The sequence below is a fragment of the Anomalospiza imberbis genome, chromosome 2 (genome assembly GCF_031753505.1).
Source record: "Anomalospiza imberbis isolate Cuckoo-Finch-1a 21T00152 chromosome 2, ASM3175350v1, whole genome shotgun sequence".
NCBI classification, from domain to species: Eukaryota; Metazoa; Chordata; class Aves; order Passeriformes; family Viduidae; genus Anomalospiza; species Anomalospiza imberbis.
The window spans coordinates 94645931-94663087 of record NC_089682.1 but is presented as its reverse complement, the minus strand read 5'-3'; positions in this window follow the sequence as shown (position 1 = coordinate 94663087).

Here is a 17157-nt window from a genome sequence, read left to right as displayed (position 1 = left end):
TTTTAAACCTATACAGGCTAATAAAGTCAGTGAAGTGCATACAAATCATATTACCCAGTGCTTCTAGAACCTTTAATTCATTTTGTCTTACAGATAAAGAAAAATGTGTGCTCATCGTAGGAGTAATAAACATGGGTAATTATGCATAATTATAGAGATTAAGTTCCAATTAAGGTTCAATTTCTGTAATAATCCTATCCAAAAGCCTTTTAGGGTTTTTGGTGGCACTAATGAAGACCAAGGTAACAGAACATAGTAAAGATCCTTATGATTATGGGCAAAAAGTGACTGTAGATCTGGGTGGCTTGAATGCATTGATGTGTTTTAAAAGCATTAAGTTTTGAAGTGCACATTTCTTTTTGCTTTAGGACTTCTAATGCTTCCCTATAGCATCCTCCTAGATCAGAAGAATATTTTTATATCATACAGAAACACTCTGCTTGCCATATTGAAAGAGAATTTGTTTTTTTGTTTTGCATTTGATAGCAGAAAATAATCTCAGTCATTTGTATACTTGCCAGTTCTGCTATGCTAAAAACAATATTCCAAATCTTGTTCCACCTAAATTCCTTTATGTTTTTGCATATTCATTACTTTGGTGAGATTGAAATATTTCACATCTTATTTTATTAAGAAAGAAAATAATCTTCAATTATAAAATCAGAAATCCATACAATTGACATATCCATGTTATATTCTGCAGAAACTGTTCCATAGTAATAACTGCTGAGAACATACATATCATTCAAATTCTCATTATAATTTTGCATGCAGTCAAATTTTGCTAATTTAATTTGCTAAAAAAGAAGCCTATTGTAGTAATATATTCAATGCTTTAAATTATCATTCCTGTGCAAGAATAAGTAACTCTGCAACTCCAAGTTAAATATCATCCTAAGTTGTTGTGTTTTTTTTTTTTTTTTTTTTTCAGAATTCCTGAAGAAAATAACTCCAGAAGACTCATGCTTTAAGGGTGGTTTGGGAGGTAGGTAGGACCAGATTTAGTGGTATGACTACAAATGAGGCAGGCAACTAAATGTGTACTAAAGGCAGACAGAGGCAGTAGTTTTAAGTTTATTAAAAATAATGAAAATAAATTAGCATGCATTAAATAAAATATTTTAACATCTTAAAATTGAATAAATTTTAAAATAATCAGAAAAAAACCTCATTATTGATAGGAAGAATTTCTTAAATTAATGTAAGTATGACTCACCTGGTAGACTGCGCTCCTTAAGGCTGAATACCTATAAATCAAAGGGAAACTTGCAACCCCAGTAAAGGGGAATTCACTCTCCACCACCAACCAATAAAAAGTGTAGAAAACCCTAGACTCAATAAGACCAAAGAGTTATTTCCTGATCTCTTTAGAACTGTATTCTACCTCTACAGATTCAGAATCCAAATATCTTGATCTGTCTAGAACTTTCATAAAGGAGCTTCAAACCACAGTTCACAGGTAGTTTTAAAATTCTACTTGACTGAAAGTTTAGATTTTTGCAATCACAAGCCTTAAACTTTTAGCAAAGGGAAGACTATTGTATTGTTACAACTACAGAAGGTATAGCATTAGGCATGAGCCTATTCTTCCCACTCCTTAGCCAAATCCTGGAGATGTCAAAGTGGAAGTAGGGAAATTGGCCATATTGTCTAGCTGACTGGGAAGCTAAAGTGCTGGTATTGTCAGATACTAAAAAAAAAAAAAAAAATTATCTCTCTTTTCTCTATTAACTTCATCTAGTATTGCTAATCGAGTTTCCTAAAGTTGTTTGACTCAGATAAAGTCAATAGCATACAGGTTCATATGACACAGATGTGATTAATATCTTCCACAGATGCAGTTACATCTATAGGAAGGTATTCTTGATCTGCATCTCTGGTATTACCTATTTTTAGCAGTATGACATAACATTGCCCTGTTTTGTTTGGAGATAAACCCAAAATCAACTCCACACATGAAGACTTATGCCACTACAGAACATCAGGACCATGACATACATGATAATGTAAATAAAACAATTATTTAAACAAATATTCACATGGGGCATAATTTTAAAAAGTAATCGAATCAGTACACTCACACTGGAATTTACTTTATCTAGGCCACTACAGATCTGGTCTGAAACCTTTCGATTTATTTTGTACAAGAAAGGATACATAATACTTACTTGACTAATATGATCACAAATGTAATGAAGACTTAAACCCAAAACATATTGCTTGCTTATTTACCAGAAAAATTTTGAGAAGAAAATATTTTTTTCTCCAACCTCACACCCTTACTGGTTTCTCTTGATGCCACATGTATTTCAAGAGAACATCACCAGGAGATTACAACTTCTCCCTGACCACTGAAAGAAGATAATTCAAAAAGCATCCCAGGTGGGTTGTAGGTGCTCATTCAGAATATAACTCAGCCATTGTATCTTTCAGTGGATGGTTATGTCAGTGTGCAGTGAATCATGAAATTTCCACTGTGTTTTTTTTTGCTGCTCCCTCTCCAGAAATAGATTGAACTTTATCAGATACATCAGTCAACCATTCTAGTTAGTTGCAATAAAAAGAATAATGATTATGACTGCTTGAAATGAATTAATTTCATTCAAAGAAGTTATTGTTTCACCTTGAACTTCAGGAAGTATCATTCTATCTATAGGTATAACTGTGTTAATATTTTCAGATGTTTACATGTAAATGTGCAATATAAGATGCCTTAAAATTCATTATAAAGTAAATTAAAATACTTTAACTACAATGTAAAATAAAATAATTTAACTAAGTGAATGTTAGATGTAATTACTATCAGATGCACCATTTTTCATTTTGGATTTACCTATGCAAATTACATATGGAATAGCCATAATGATAAGAAGAGTATCAGATACATATTGCTTTGCACTAGCAATAAAAATAATGGTGAAGGGTGAGGTTTATCATTTAACAAAGTTGTGGCTAGGAACAATGGTTTTGTACTGTATGAAAATAAGTCTGTGTGTTCTCCCTTTTCTTGCTTAATTCAAATATAACTGTAATTCTTCTTACTATGACTTTTCCCAGTGTTAATGATGTCAGTGTTTAAAATCCTGGTAAAAAAATAAGGATGAAAAAAGCCTTGGCCACAGAGCTATTGGAAAAATGAAATTAGAAACTCACACCAGCAGCTGAACACTGTATAAATAGGTCTTAGAAGAGTGAAAATGTGTACAAGGCATTTATCAGACAGACAGATGCAAACTCTTGATATTGAGGTATGATATTGAACTTATCATGTTTCTTTAGCTACTAATTCATAGTGAACTGTCATAAAGAAAAAAAAAAAAAAACCAAACTGGTGAAATAGACCACAAATGAAGGAAAGTATGAAAAACATTAAGATTATTTTAATTTATACATAGTCAATATCTTACATTAGATAAATCTGTTAGGATTCAGGGTCTTTGTTTTCTTCTTTATAGAAGCAGCTGAAAATTTTTATACATATGACAAAAATTATTGTCACCATTATGAGCCCCTCATGACAGAAAATGATTGTGTCATAGTGACGCTCAGTGATGAAGCAAAGGAAGTGTGAGAAACCCTGTAAAATCTGAGTTTATTCAGCAATTTTTTTATCAAATACTGGTGCAATCCTATGCAGGAAGTAATCTTGCCTGGTGCTACCTTTGCTGGTGTATCGTCTTTCATATTTTTCAGTAAAGGAACTTTATTCCTGCTCAGAGGATCCTAGGACTTCTTATCACCTTGGCATTCCACTGTTTCTAGTTTGCACCTAAGAGCCCAAGAACTGATTGGTAATTTATACTAAATCATGCATGGCCTTAGGGTGCCCTTGGAGAACTTTCTTGAGTCATTGTGGGTTTTAATACACACCAGTTAAAAAGAACAGGATGTTTTAGGGTTTTTTTGTAAAGAAGGTGGTCTTCACCCATAAAAATCATCATTTCTATTAGTCACAATAATAAAGAGTCTTGAGGGATCAAGAGTATAAAAAATTATTTCATTATGACCTGAAATATAACAAACAAGGTATTTTCAATCAATGACAGTTCATGAACCCCAGTCTGGGGTTCTCAGTGAGATTCCATGAGCCACTGATAACACATGAGTCACAGATATAATGCGTACTTTAGAAAAGATTGTGATAGCACTAAACTGGAACTAAAAAGCACAGTGGAAATGTTGGCAAGATCTACCTCTTCAGCCTTTAATAGAGAAGACTCCTGGTGAAAATACGCTGCAGTATATAAACCGAAATGATAATGACAACATCTTTTTAAATTTTTAAAAATCTTTTTCTGTTAAATTTATTCTGGCTCAATGACGTGGTGAAATCTTGTGGGTCCCTTCCATTATTCTGTATTAAAATGTTCTACATATTATCTGTACATTTTACCTTTGTTGATTATTTCGGCTTTTTGTCTATTTGAATTACAGCATTTTCCTAAATGCCTCTCTGTCTTTCTAGTTTTATTGCAAGTTTATTGTAACTGACTCTAATTATTATATTTAGAACCAACAATGTGGAAAGTCTGTAATATCTTATTAAGTCTTTGCAGCAATGGTTGTTAACAGCTTATTGTTTTGAAGAAATATGTGGATAAGTTATGCTCCAACTTGTGGTACAATGACATTTAATTTTGCCCAAAGAAAACCAGCCTGATTGTGCTACTAGATGCTACCAAATAGCTATTTCTCTACATATTGTATGCAATATAAAAAAGTAGATATAAAATATTGTGAGTATAGGGAGAGACAGTCTGATGAATATTGCATGAACAATCTAGTGTGAATACTGTTTCCTGCAGTATCTCTTGCAGAAAGGTAATATTTAAGACTGTGTCAGGGGAGGTTTGTGTTAGGTTTTTGAAAAAGGTTCTTCCCCCAGAGGCTGGTTGGGCACTGAAACTGAATTCCCAAGGAAGTGGTCACAGCACCAAGTCTGATAGAGTTCACAGAGTGCTTAGACCACTCTCTGGCACATGGTATGACTCTTGGGGCAGTCATGTGCAGAGCCAGAAACTGAACTTCAATGATGCTTGTGGATCCCTTCCAATTCAGGATATTCTATGATTCTATTACCTAAACTTCATCCAATGGCTGAATGATTTTATCATAGAAGGACACCAAATGAATTAAATAGAACCTTCCTTTTGTGAACCTATCTCGTGGACTGTACTGTAGGTGATATGTGATGTATGTTTCTTTCTGGAATGTTAACTGGAATGGAACCAGTTTACTCCATGGAGCCTAAAATTTCATAAGATTCCTATGTTTAAGAACATGATCTTCTTGTATTAACAAAGAGTGTGTCATTTTTAGATTCAGAATCTTGAGGTAATATCTAGAAGGAGATCTACACTTCCAAACCTTCCTTATATTCAAATGACTTTAGGAACTGATGTAGTTATATACAAACAGTTGTGTGGTGTAATTTCACATGCCATAGTGTAATAAGGATGTGTGGAAGGCCAATATGCATTGGCATGTTTGGCCTCCAAACTCTGGACTTGGAACTCTGAGAATCAAATATGTATAGAGGTGTTAGGTGTTAGAGGTTTCACAGTGGCTGATATGATGATAAACACTAAGAGTTAAGCAAAAAGAATCTTGCCTTTGATGTCTAAATTGGGCTGATTTGAATAGTTTTTCTAGCTTTTCTGGTTACTCATCTGTCAGAGATCCTTCTTCTGAACCTTCCTGTAACTTATGACTATTACAACTGTTCAAAACAATTGTCAGAGAAAGATCACAGCCCAAACCTATCCTTAGCTAGATGGGTGTCTTAGGCATGAGGCAGTTTCATTTGTGTTATCATCTAATGTAAGATCAATAACTCCTTGTCTTCTCCTGAGTCATCATTTTGCTCCATTTTGCCTCCAGAGGGAAGTAATAGCTTTTAAAAAACATTTTCAAAAGGCACTTTTGAATGAGTTTTTTTAAATTGATTTTGTATAAATTAAGCTAAATATTTGTGGACCTCAAGTAGTTGAAGGACTGCTGTGTTTGGCAATTAATTTTTGTGAGCATTGAACAGTCTGTGGACTACATTTTATGCATCTGCAAAAGACAGCTAGGAAGTTCAAGCAGGACTTATGTTGTCATAGAGATGGTTTCATTCCTATAACAAGTTGCAAGTTAATTCTTTTTGGGTTCGAAAATCCAATTTTCACCTGAATATACTCACAATGTTGCTGTCATATGTTGAACAAAGAAAATTTCTCTGTTAAGTAAATTTCTCATCTTTTTGAAAAGCAATGAGCCCTCAGAACATTCTTCAAATAATCTTCAGGTTCTATTAAAATAAAATGAAATTAAAGTAATATTTGTTCTATGCTTGCTTAATGTATGCTGTGTTCAGATTGCTTATTGTATTTTTTTCAAGGAAGAGACCTGTGGCCAGCAAAAAAATACTTTGAGTAGATCACACAGTCACTGTTCTATGACTGTACCCTCTAAAGCATATTAGCCAGACTTTCTCCCCACTTCACCTAGCCCTGAATCTCCTCCTGAGTCAACAGAATTAGTATTATTTTATTGGTTTGGGTTTTTTAAATGTGAAGGATCTGATAGGTTGCACAGGTTTTGTTACAGGTGCAGAAGTGTGTTTTAAAATATGGAAATTTGATTTTTAGTTGCAAGGTAAAAGTGTGCATAAGATTCTGGAACAGTGTTAAAAAGGTGAATAGACCAGAATGATGTAAAATACTTCCAATTTCATCTTTTCTGTCTAGTGTCAATGGCACTTGAAATTTACACTTTCCAGATGTGTACCATGTACTAGGAAGTATTGGTTTCTAACAACACATTTTTATCAGTCTGGAAATAAAAATTTTATAGAAATGTTATCCCAAGATTGGGAAAATTAGCGCATGACACAATTCTGTAACCTAACAGTTTTATTCTCAAAAGCAGAAAATTAATAGACTTAACATCTAATTAGAGTTTTCGTAAACCCTAGAAAGCATAATGCAGTAAGAGAAACTAAAAACCAAAGAAACATCAAAGAAAAACATGCAAATTTCAAACAATTATAATGGGGGGGATCTTTTACACAGAAGCAATATTTTTCTTTATTAAAATGTTCTACAGAAACATGTCAAAGAAAGGAGAGTTTTTTCTCAGAGCTAAGTCAACAAGTTCCTTTAAAAGTATACAAATCAAAAGGTTATTTTTAGATCAAAAAAGCCCCTTTTGTAGCTTTACAAAAAAAATTATTCAAAGTGTATGAAATACAATTGGAATTTTAAATACTTCCAGTAATTAGAATGAAACAGTTACAAACATTTCCTAATAATATTTTTTTTATGTTTTACCTACAGCTGTCTATTTTGTAATTAATTGAATACCTCTAATTTGATGTGAGAGTATTTTATCAGATAAATCAATAACAAAATCACATCCTCTGATTAATGAGGCACAATTAATTATAGATAAGCATATAGAAGTCTTGAAGAAAAGTAATAAAGAAGAATTTTTAATTTCCATTATATGCTCTTTCTTTTCCTTATAATATTTAATGCCAGTCATCAGGGATAAAAAGGCATAAAATACTGGCTGAATGACCAGACAGCACACTCCTAAAACTCATGAGGATTTTTAGTGTCGGAGAACCAAATCTCCTCAATTCCCCTGTAAAATTCTCTGCAATGGATTACAATCACATGATACATTAAAAGTTCCATAAAATGTCCTAGGGTGAAGCACTTACACAAGATTTTAAAAGATTTTATGCCTCCCACAAGAGCAGTGATACTATATAAACATACTCAATGAAACAATACTTAGTTTATTTATGAAAACTCTGCCGAAGATGCGGCAGACTTCAAACCAAACCAAAACTGCTGAGTTGCACCAAACTCCATTTTGGTGTCTACTTGTCCTGAATGAAATTTCAGCAGACCCAGACTTAATTAAATCTCACTTACAAGCATGCTTTGAAATGGTCAGCTTTGACTATCCTCAAAAGCTATTATATGTGAATTTCCTTTCTTATGACTACATCTATGAACTATGAGATATCATCAAGCTCCCTGTATTACAAAAAACTATAATGACTTCCATCATGAGTTACACATTCAGCCATCTAGTTCTAGATCCTTCCATCCTTCAGCATGAAGCTATCAGTTATCTGCCACTGAATATTTGCTACGATCATTGGATAATAAATTATTATTTAATTTCTATTAAAGGAAACATACTGGAACAAATCATTGAAAATACAATTCTAACTTCTAGTATGCTCCACAGACTTAGAAAGTAGACTGGAAAAGACTTTATTAAGAATTGACAATTTCCTATTAAGATTGAATTACAGTAGAACTGTTTGTCTCCTTTAGTCTATCTTGTTCTTTTTTGGTTTCACTTACAAAGTCCCAAATATTGATGAATCTGCCTGAGGAAAGGAGATTACGGTTACTATTCTTGCATCATGCAAATTAGTGCACTTGAACATCTTGATGAAATGCAGATTTAGTCACATTAATTCTGTGTGTGGATGATACCATTATGACTAGGATGAAAATGAGCCTGGGAAAAGACAGTAATAAGTTCTGCTTTCTTTCATATGAAATGCTATTTCAATTAAAAAAATTAAACACAACTATGTATAATGTACACTTAAATACATATAAAATAAAATTAATTTTTGCATTTATTTTCCTTTAAAAAAAACCTTCTGAAACTAGTCCAAATACAAATCACCAATTTTATAATTTGAATTAAAAATGCACAGGTATGAATTTCTGAAAACATTAATAGCCCATATTTGTCCTCTATATTCATGAAAGCACTACTTATACTAGCAATGCTGTTTTGATAGATGTATGTTAAGATTCTATATTGTGGGCTTCAATTTCTAATCCTGTTCCTAAGGATCTGGAATATTTACATAGTTTACCTTTAATATGGAATTCATTTTAAGGTATTTAGATTATTATCTTCTTGTAAGCAAGGGGAATAGACATTGCCAGCAAGCAGTGTGAACAACACTAAGTAAGAGGTTGCTGATACTAAAAGTGGAAAATCTAGAGTATACTAATACTAGGGAACTTTTTGGAAAGAGAGAAAAAAGAGAGAGAAAAAGAAGTGAGAAAAGAAAAAGGTAACAAAAAAAAAAGATATTTGAAGACACCATTTAGTTTATGCATTAACAGTTATGCAGTATGAACTTAGAACTGTTCCCTTCAATTTTCACACACGCTACTAGGTACTGCTTCATAACTGGTCAAGATAATTTGGCCTGTATTTGTTCTGCTTCTCATCATACAACTTGTGCTCTAGTGGACAATTTATCAACTACCTCAGATGATGTTTTTACTATTACAAGAATTTAAATAAGTTTCAAGTTTCTAATTTTCCATATTTATATTTTGTCCTAATTTCAATAGCTAAAAATGAAAGGAAGTGAGATTCCAGTAAGCAACAGAAGCCTGCATTTGTATAAACGTACAGTTCTTGTTCCCTTAATCAAATATTTTGTTTATTGTGCTTTAGTAAAATTGCAGTTGCTCAGGGAGAAGAGTTACTTTTAGCCAATTAAAATACCAGAAAATTTATTCTTCCCGCCTTCTCAAAAGGAAAATTAAAAAAAAAAAAAAAAGCAAAGGTTTCAATGGAGCTACAATAGTTTCAATAGAGTTTCAATAGTGTTTTGCCAACTTTTTTTCAGTGCATCAGTGAATTATAAATATCATAAAATAATTTGTATTATCTTGAACCCTGATGAAAATTTATCTCAAGATCTTTGATCTCTGGCTTTTTTATAATAATCCCTAATTCTCTTCTGATTTTCCTAAGAAGTTTTCTTCAGTCAACCTTTTTCTCCCTTATGATTTTATTTCTGTTGATATTGCATTGCTGAGTCTGGAAGCCTTTTCTGGGTTAATTGGTCCAGGTGGATTAATTTGGCATCAAATTACACAGCTCATTTTTTTGATTCTGCACTAAGTTTTTTGTGGTCACACTGAGAAAACTGCACTTGGATACTTTTACAAAAACCCAAACCCAGGAATAATTTTGCAACATTTATTTTCTTAATCTGATTCTGGGCTCTGTCCAAATCTCTTTGAAATTAGTGGCTAAATTCTCATTGACTTAACTGGGTGCAGAATTGGGCCTGAACCCCCTATATAAATTTATTTTAAGTGGCTCATTTTAGTGCATTAAAAAGTACACACTGCCTTTGATCTGTTTGAAAAACTTGCAGAGCAGTTGCACTCCTTAACATCTCTCCTTTTTCAAACACAGGTAACAACACACACACATTTCTTTTCTATGTTGTTTTAGTTTTGCACTGCTCCTCAAATACATATAAATACACTTTTTCTAACCTTTATGACCAATATCTACATTTCTATATGTGATACTCCCAAATTTTGTGACCCAATAAAGGACAGATTTGTTCTCAACCTAGATGCATAAAGATCAATTGTATGAATTGGCTGAATGTGTTTGAGCAGTGATGGATCTTAAGTGTTTTATCTGCTAATCTCTCATCCTTAATTTTGTGGCATCATTGCACAAAATACAACACTCAGAAAGTTAGAAAGGAGATGCATGGTTCTTTCTGAAATCTGCATATGATGCTATGAAACATACTCAATAATCTACATCACAACAAAAAATCAGCTCAGGATAACAGGCATTTGATTATTATTCTTACCACTTTCCTGTCATGACCACCTTATTTTTTTCATACTTTTGACAGCTAAAAATTCCAGGATTAAACTGTGCATTGTATTACTGTATTATAATATTGATATTGAAATACACTAATTCTCTAATTAGAGAGATAATAAATGCCTGAAATAAAACCATACAAGTCAAAGAAAAATGAACAAGTGATGTGACAAGAGAATGACAAAAACCAGGAAGAGAAATTATATTAGTGCTAGAAGAAAAGGACAAAGAAACAGACATACAAGAAAACATTAAAAGAAAAAAAAAAAAAAGGGAAATACTGAAATACTTTTCTGGGCTAGCATTAAGTCACATGAACAATTTATCTTCAATTATTCTAAAATGACCAATGAATTCTAGGTGCTAATGAAATAGGCATATTTATACAAGACTCAGAGAAGATTTAGATCTTCAAAACCTTTGAGTGAGAAACATTTCTGTTGTTCCATTTTTGATTGTACATCTACTGTGTAAACTAAAAAAGGAAAAAAACCTCACTAAAAAGCCCCTTATAAAATAATATTAAAACCAGATTTGTCAACAAATGACAGAATTCTCAGACCACAGAATATTATGATTGTTTACAAAAAAAAATGCCTATATGTCTGCATTGACTGTGTTTTAGAGAAGTCTGATCCTTGGACATCAGATTGGTATTTTATATACTAATAATTCAACTGCAGTATGATGTTTCTCCTCAGTGACTTGGCCATGTGTAACACATGCTGTCTTCTGTGTGATTGAATGGAGAAGTTAGAAACATTTGTGCTCACAATAGCTCTTGAGCCAAACAGTCAATTAAGAAAGCATACTCTACTCACAGCAGCATGAGAGACCACTTCCCTGTCTAACATGTTAGGACCTTAGTTTTTATGTAGACAGCTGTGATTAATATACTTGATCTATTAATGTACTTAATTTATAAACTTTAGTGTATTTAAAGACTTTATTGTTATGCTGAAGCAATAATTTAATACAGAATCCTTGTCAAGTATCACACCTTCTAAAATGAAAACACATCTCCATTTTTCACTGCCAGCCTAGTAAAATTATGCTTTTCATTTAAGAGGACTAGATATCTTTAGAACACAATAAGAATTAGTCAACTATGTCAAGATGAGCAGGAATCTGGCACTGAAGAAAGCTTGACATATCTGAATGGAATATGTCTCCTAGAATATCTCTGTAACTATGGAAATACAGATGTATAAATATGTATGTATATATATGTATGTATATATACGTGTGTGTATATATACATGTATAGACACACACACACATATGTTTATATATTAAAATCAAATCTTTTTTGCAGCCATGTAACACCCATAAATATCCAGAAAGCAGCTTTGCAGTAAAGGAAATGGGGTTCTAGCACACAGCATGTTGAACCAGAGCCAGCAATGGGCCCTTGTCACACAGAAATACAATGGTACCCAAAGCTGCAGCAGGAGAAGTGTCCCAACAGGTCAAGGACAGTGATCCTTCATCTCTAGTCAGCACTGGTGAGGCCACATCAGAAGTACTGTGCTCCAGTCCTGGGCTTCCCAGCACAGGAAAGATGCACACTTACTGCAGCCTGTAGATCACAAGACCACTAAGATTATTATGGGGATGGACACATGAGGAGAGGCTGAGAGAGCTGGAACTTTTCAGCCTGGAGAAGGGAAGGCTCAAGGGGGATCTCATCATTGTGTATAAATACCTGATGAGAGAGAATGAAGAAATGACATCAAAACTCCTCTCAGAAGTGCCCACTGACAGGACCAGAGGAAATGGGGACAAATTAAAAAGGATGAAAATCCCTCTGAACACAGGAAAAAATATATTTTTACTTTGAAACTGAGCAACTGTAATAGGCTATCCTGAGACACTGTGAAATCTCCATCTGTAAAGATATTCAGAACCCAACAGGTCATAGTCCTGAGCAACCTGGTCCAGTTAAACCTGCTTGAGCTTCCAAGGTCAATCATTCTGTAATCTGATATTCTCATTTTGTGATTCTTTGACTGCATTCACAAATTTAAATTATCTGAGGCAGAAGCATGTGAAAAGGGGCATCCTTCATGTATCCTGAAAGAATGCCTTGATCACAAATGTTTTCATATCATCACTTGTTCTTCCTATGGCTAATAGCGTATATATGCTGATGATTTAGCAATAATTCCAAAACACCTGTATGTTAGGTTTTGGCTGGGTGACTGTGAGTTAAAGTAAATGCTGTAGCAGAATTAAAATTAGGATATATTGGACCATAAACTTCAGGTGTCAGGGTAACTGAAAAAGTGAATTTTTATACCAATACAGCTGGAATGCAAAATTTGGCTAGCCAAAATAGCCAGTCAGTTTAATAGCAGCTGCATAACACCTTTCAGAATATCAGTTTGGATTTGGAATCCTAAATTGCACTTGTGAACTTTACGGGATCACAGTTAATACAGTTTATTTATTTATTTTTCATTTTATGCACCAAAATTCCTGTATTGTCATTAACTACAGTCCCTCTACTCTAAATAATGAAGAGCTACATGAGTGTTGTGCATAGAAGTCTAAGGTTTATAAGAGTATTTGACCTAACTTGAGAGACACTAAAAATCACTTTATTTATCACATTCATTTTTTGTTTCCTTGCAAAGGAATTCCAGTCCCATTTTGAAGATTGGTATTCATTGTAAAATTAGATTACTCTTAAAATAAAAAATCAGACTAAATGATTGAATCAGACCAAACTAGGACCACATTTTCATAACAATCTCAATTTTTTTATATAGTATCAGTACTTAGCAGAGGAATACATATGAAAATATTTTCTACTTTTTTTTTTTTTTAATTTTGGAAATACATCACCAAAATAGATCACCAATAACAAAAATATTGCACTATTTTCACTTTCCTTTAAAAATGTGGAGGTAAGAGTGTATGATCTATACAACTTAACAGTTTGGATTCAGACAAGATTCAGGAGAGACAAGATGTAAAAGGTATTTTCACTGTTTTTATTTTTCAATGAGAAAAAATAAAAATGCATGAAAACCAGCTTAAATTTCAAAAATACACACTATATAGACAGAAAACCTTGAAAATATTTCAGAATGCATAAACCACGTTTTCAGAAGATGATGTGTGAGTTCTCTGTTCAGAGAGAAATCTCTTCCTGACCACTCCTTTATTGTCCTATAGTTTGGGTTTTTTCTGTCTCCTGTCAACATTGTCAGTTTCTCATTTTGCAAAAGTATCTATTTCTATAGAGATCTAGAGACTCATACAGAGCTTACATCTGGGTTATTCAAGTTCTGTAAGGAATCCATTTTGCTTTCTTGTAGTTTCACTTTGATTCTAAATTTATTTCTTGTTTTAGTTTGAAAATTTTAGTCAGAATATCAAACATATTTCCCTTCTAAATTGCATTTTATGATTCTGTATATTCAAATTTCTTCCACATCACAAGTGCCAAAGTTAGTATCCCTCTAGCAAACAGAATACATCAATTTTTCAACTCTATTCAAATCTAAAATGTTTCCATGGCAAAATTTTATTATAAAACAAGAGCTTCAGAATAGTGTTATGCTTTCCAGTAATTGATAACTGTCTGGTGATCCTACTTGCCTTAATATTAAATATCCTTTCATACTTCTAAACAGTAAGTCTTCAAAGATGTCTTAGAAATAATTCCAAATACTAATGGTGCCTTTAATTAAGAAAGTGTGACTTGATATTTTAAAGTAAACTCCACCAAAATGCTAGTATAAGTAGTTATCTCATAATTTATATTATAATATACATTGAGTACAATCCTTCATCCTGCCTATAAATTCAAAATACAGTTGACCTATGTTGAAGAGAGGTGAGCATCTCCCCTTCCAGCCTGTGATTCCAGATTTCTCTAAAATCACTCATTAAATGTAATTCATTTTACCAAATATTTCCTATTTACTTTCTATGCTTTTTTTTTTTTTGGGTGTGTGATATCCCCACATTATTAAATTGCCAAACTGCAAACCCATGTTTCAAGCCTACAGGAGGTAAAACACAATAATTTTAAACTCTGAACTATTGTTTTTGTCTGGGCATGTACAGTACTGTGTAACGAAGGTATAATTATTCTTCATAGAAGAAATATTGTTTGGGAAAGTCCATATAAAGAATACTGTCAAACAATGTCAAAGGCTTGGAAGAAAAAGATGTAAAATAAATACTTCATTAATTAGCCAGAATACTGTAGGGATTGAAGGTAGTTCCTACTTCATCTGAATTACAAATTGCTTAAAATCCCTTTACATTTTCATGGCTAGGGATATGTCTTTGAGAAACCTTAGTTTTCATAAAATAACAAATGTGTTGAAAAATATTCTTTATCAGTCTTGCAGATAGTTTTGGTTTTCCAAAAAGCACATAGAATTCAGCTCCTTTGAGAGCCACTGTTTTTAACTCTGCTGGAATCAAGCTAAACGAGATTTTGGTTTACTTAAGGGCATTTTAGCATTCCCAGAAATACTGGTGGTTTCTTGATACAAAGTTCCATGAAGCACAAAATTTTCAGTTTCAGACAGCAAAATCTTGAGTCCTATGAATTTTTCCTAGCATTTCAACATTATGTCTTTCAGGTATATGTCTTGTGCTGAGGTGCATATATGTGGGATTTGATTTGAAACTGGGCCTGAAAGTGGATTTAAAATGCTTCAATACTAATTCAAATGCATATGTCTTGCATGGCTGATCTGCATGTGTGGAAGAAAATCTGGTTTGTTGGATTTTCAGCACATATATGAAAGACTATGCATTGTGTGCTGTGCTATATTAAGTGCCTAGTCCATGAGCCCATTAAGTTTCCAGTATCATCTTGTATATTAAAACCATCTTGTCCTTTTTTTTCTCAACTTGTTTTTTCTCAAGGCTGATAACTTAATAAGCTTAGTTATCCAAAATTATCTCTTCGTATAAGCCCATAGGACTAAACGCTAAGGATGAACAATTCTGACCTTTACCAAGAGAAAGGTTAATTAAATGTTGATAATTAAATGGATCATTTGTATCAATACTTTTTAAGAGCTAGTTTTTTAGCTTTCGATTTTTCTCCTTTTTTAAGACTAAGGCAAGGATGCCGTGGTGTACCCTTCTATTTCATTTGTTCAAATTTACTCTAAGGATATCATTTCTTTGTCTCCCACCAGCCATTCTTTGTAGCATTTTATGCTCCTTTTCTTAGCTGTTTGTTTTTTCTTTTCAAGATCTGCTTGTTCAAGTACGTTATATGTTATCATCTGTATTCTCTGAGTGAACAAAAAAGAAAGTGTATTTCTACCAATATTACTTGCACATGAGACAAATTTAGTTTCTCATATAATTTGTGTATATAAAACTCCATTGCTATGCACATCTATGGAAAAGAGCCAAAAAGCATGAAGCTAGCCAAGGAAATGCATTTCTAAAAGAGTTGACAAGTATTCTTATTTATTTAACATTATTCTGTAACTCTAGCTTTAATAATCCAATATCCTACTAGTTCTTCCCAGTTCCAACTAACATTGTTGAAAGGAATTTCTAATATTGATATCCAACCCAGTTCAGACTGTTGAGCCAATAAAAATAATGTGCTAGTATGAATAAGAATTAATCTATTTTCATGTTTAGTGATTGTGACTAATATATTCAGCATAAAGACACAAAAAGACACAAACTTACATATGTTAGCAAATCCTTTGTTACTTATTTTTGGAACCACTCTTCTTATGAGTATTTCTTTTGAAAGTGCCAATTTGCAAAGAAGAAGTAGATTCTTTGTCATTTAAATCTAATGGTCTTAATTAAATTCAATTAAATAGAATTTTGTGAATTTGAGATTCTTTTTGATATTTTTGTTATCTTCTCTTCTGGCTGTGGTTAAGCATGTGGGTGGGGTTGTTTTTTTCTTTGGATTTTTCTAACACATATATCATTCAATTTAGTATAGCACTGTGATACTAGGTATTAGAGTGACCTCTTATTGCATCAGTATGTAGGAAGAGCTGAAGATAACATGTTTTACCATTTGTTATTTTTTGGAATATTTATACTAACAGTAAAATGTAGTTTCAATGGAGATTTGCACAATTTAGAGTCTAGCAACAGATGATTATAACAAAAATGTGTTTCTTAAAAGATGAATTTATATGTTGGGGAAAAAAGGAATAAAGAAATGGCTAAATTTGGGATGAGGGATATTAAGATTTACTATCTGGAGACATTTTTTTCTGTCAGTGGTGAAGTGATGGGTTTAGATAATTAGTTAATATTTAAATTTTAATATGTCACTTATGCTAAGTATGTCATCCTTTGTTCTGCACTTTGTTTTCAACTTAATCTGCCATAATGCAGAGTCACTGGGACACAGTAAACTAACATTAATGGATAGACTGCATATCAGCAGCTTTCTAGCAGTGACTTTTTAGAAAGGACTTCAAAATCATGAGGAAACAAATTGCTTTTGGCATTGCTAAGTTA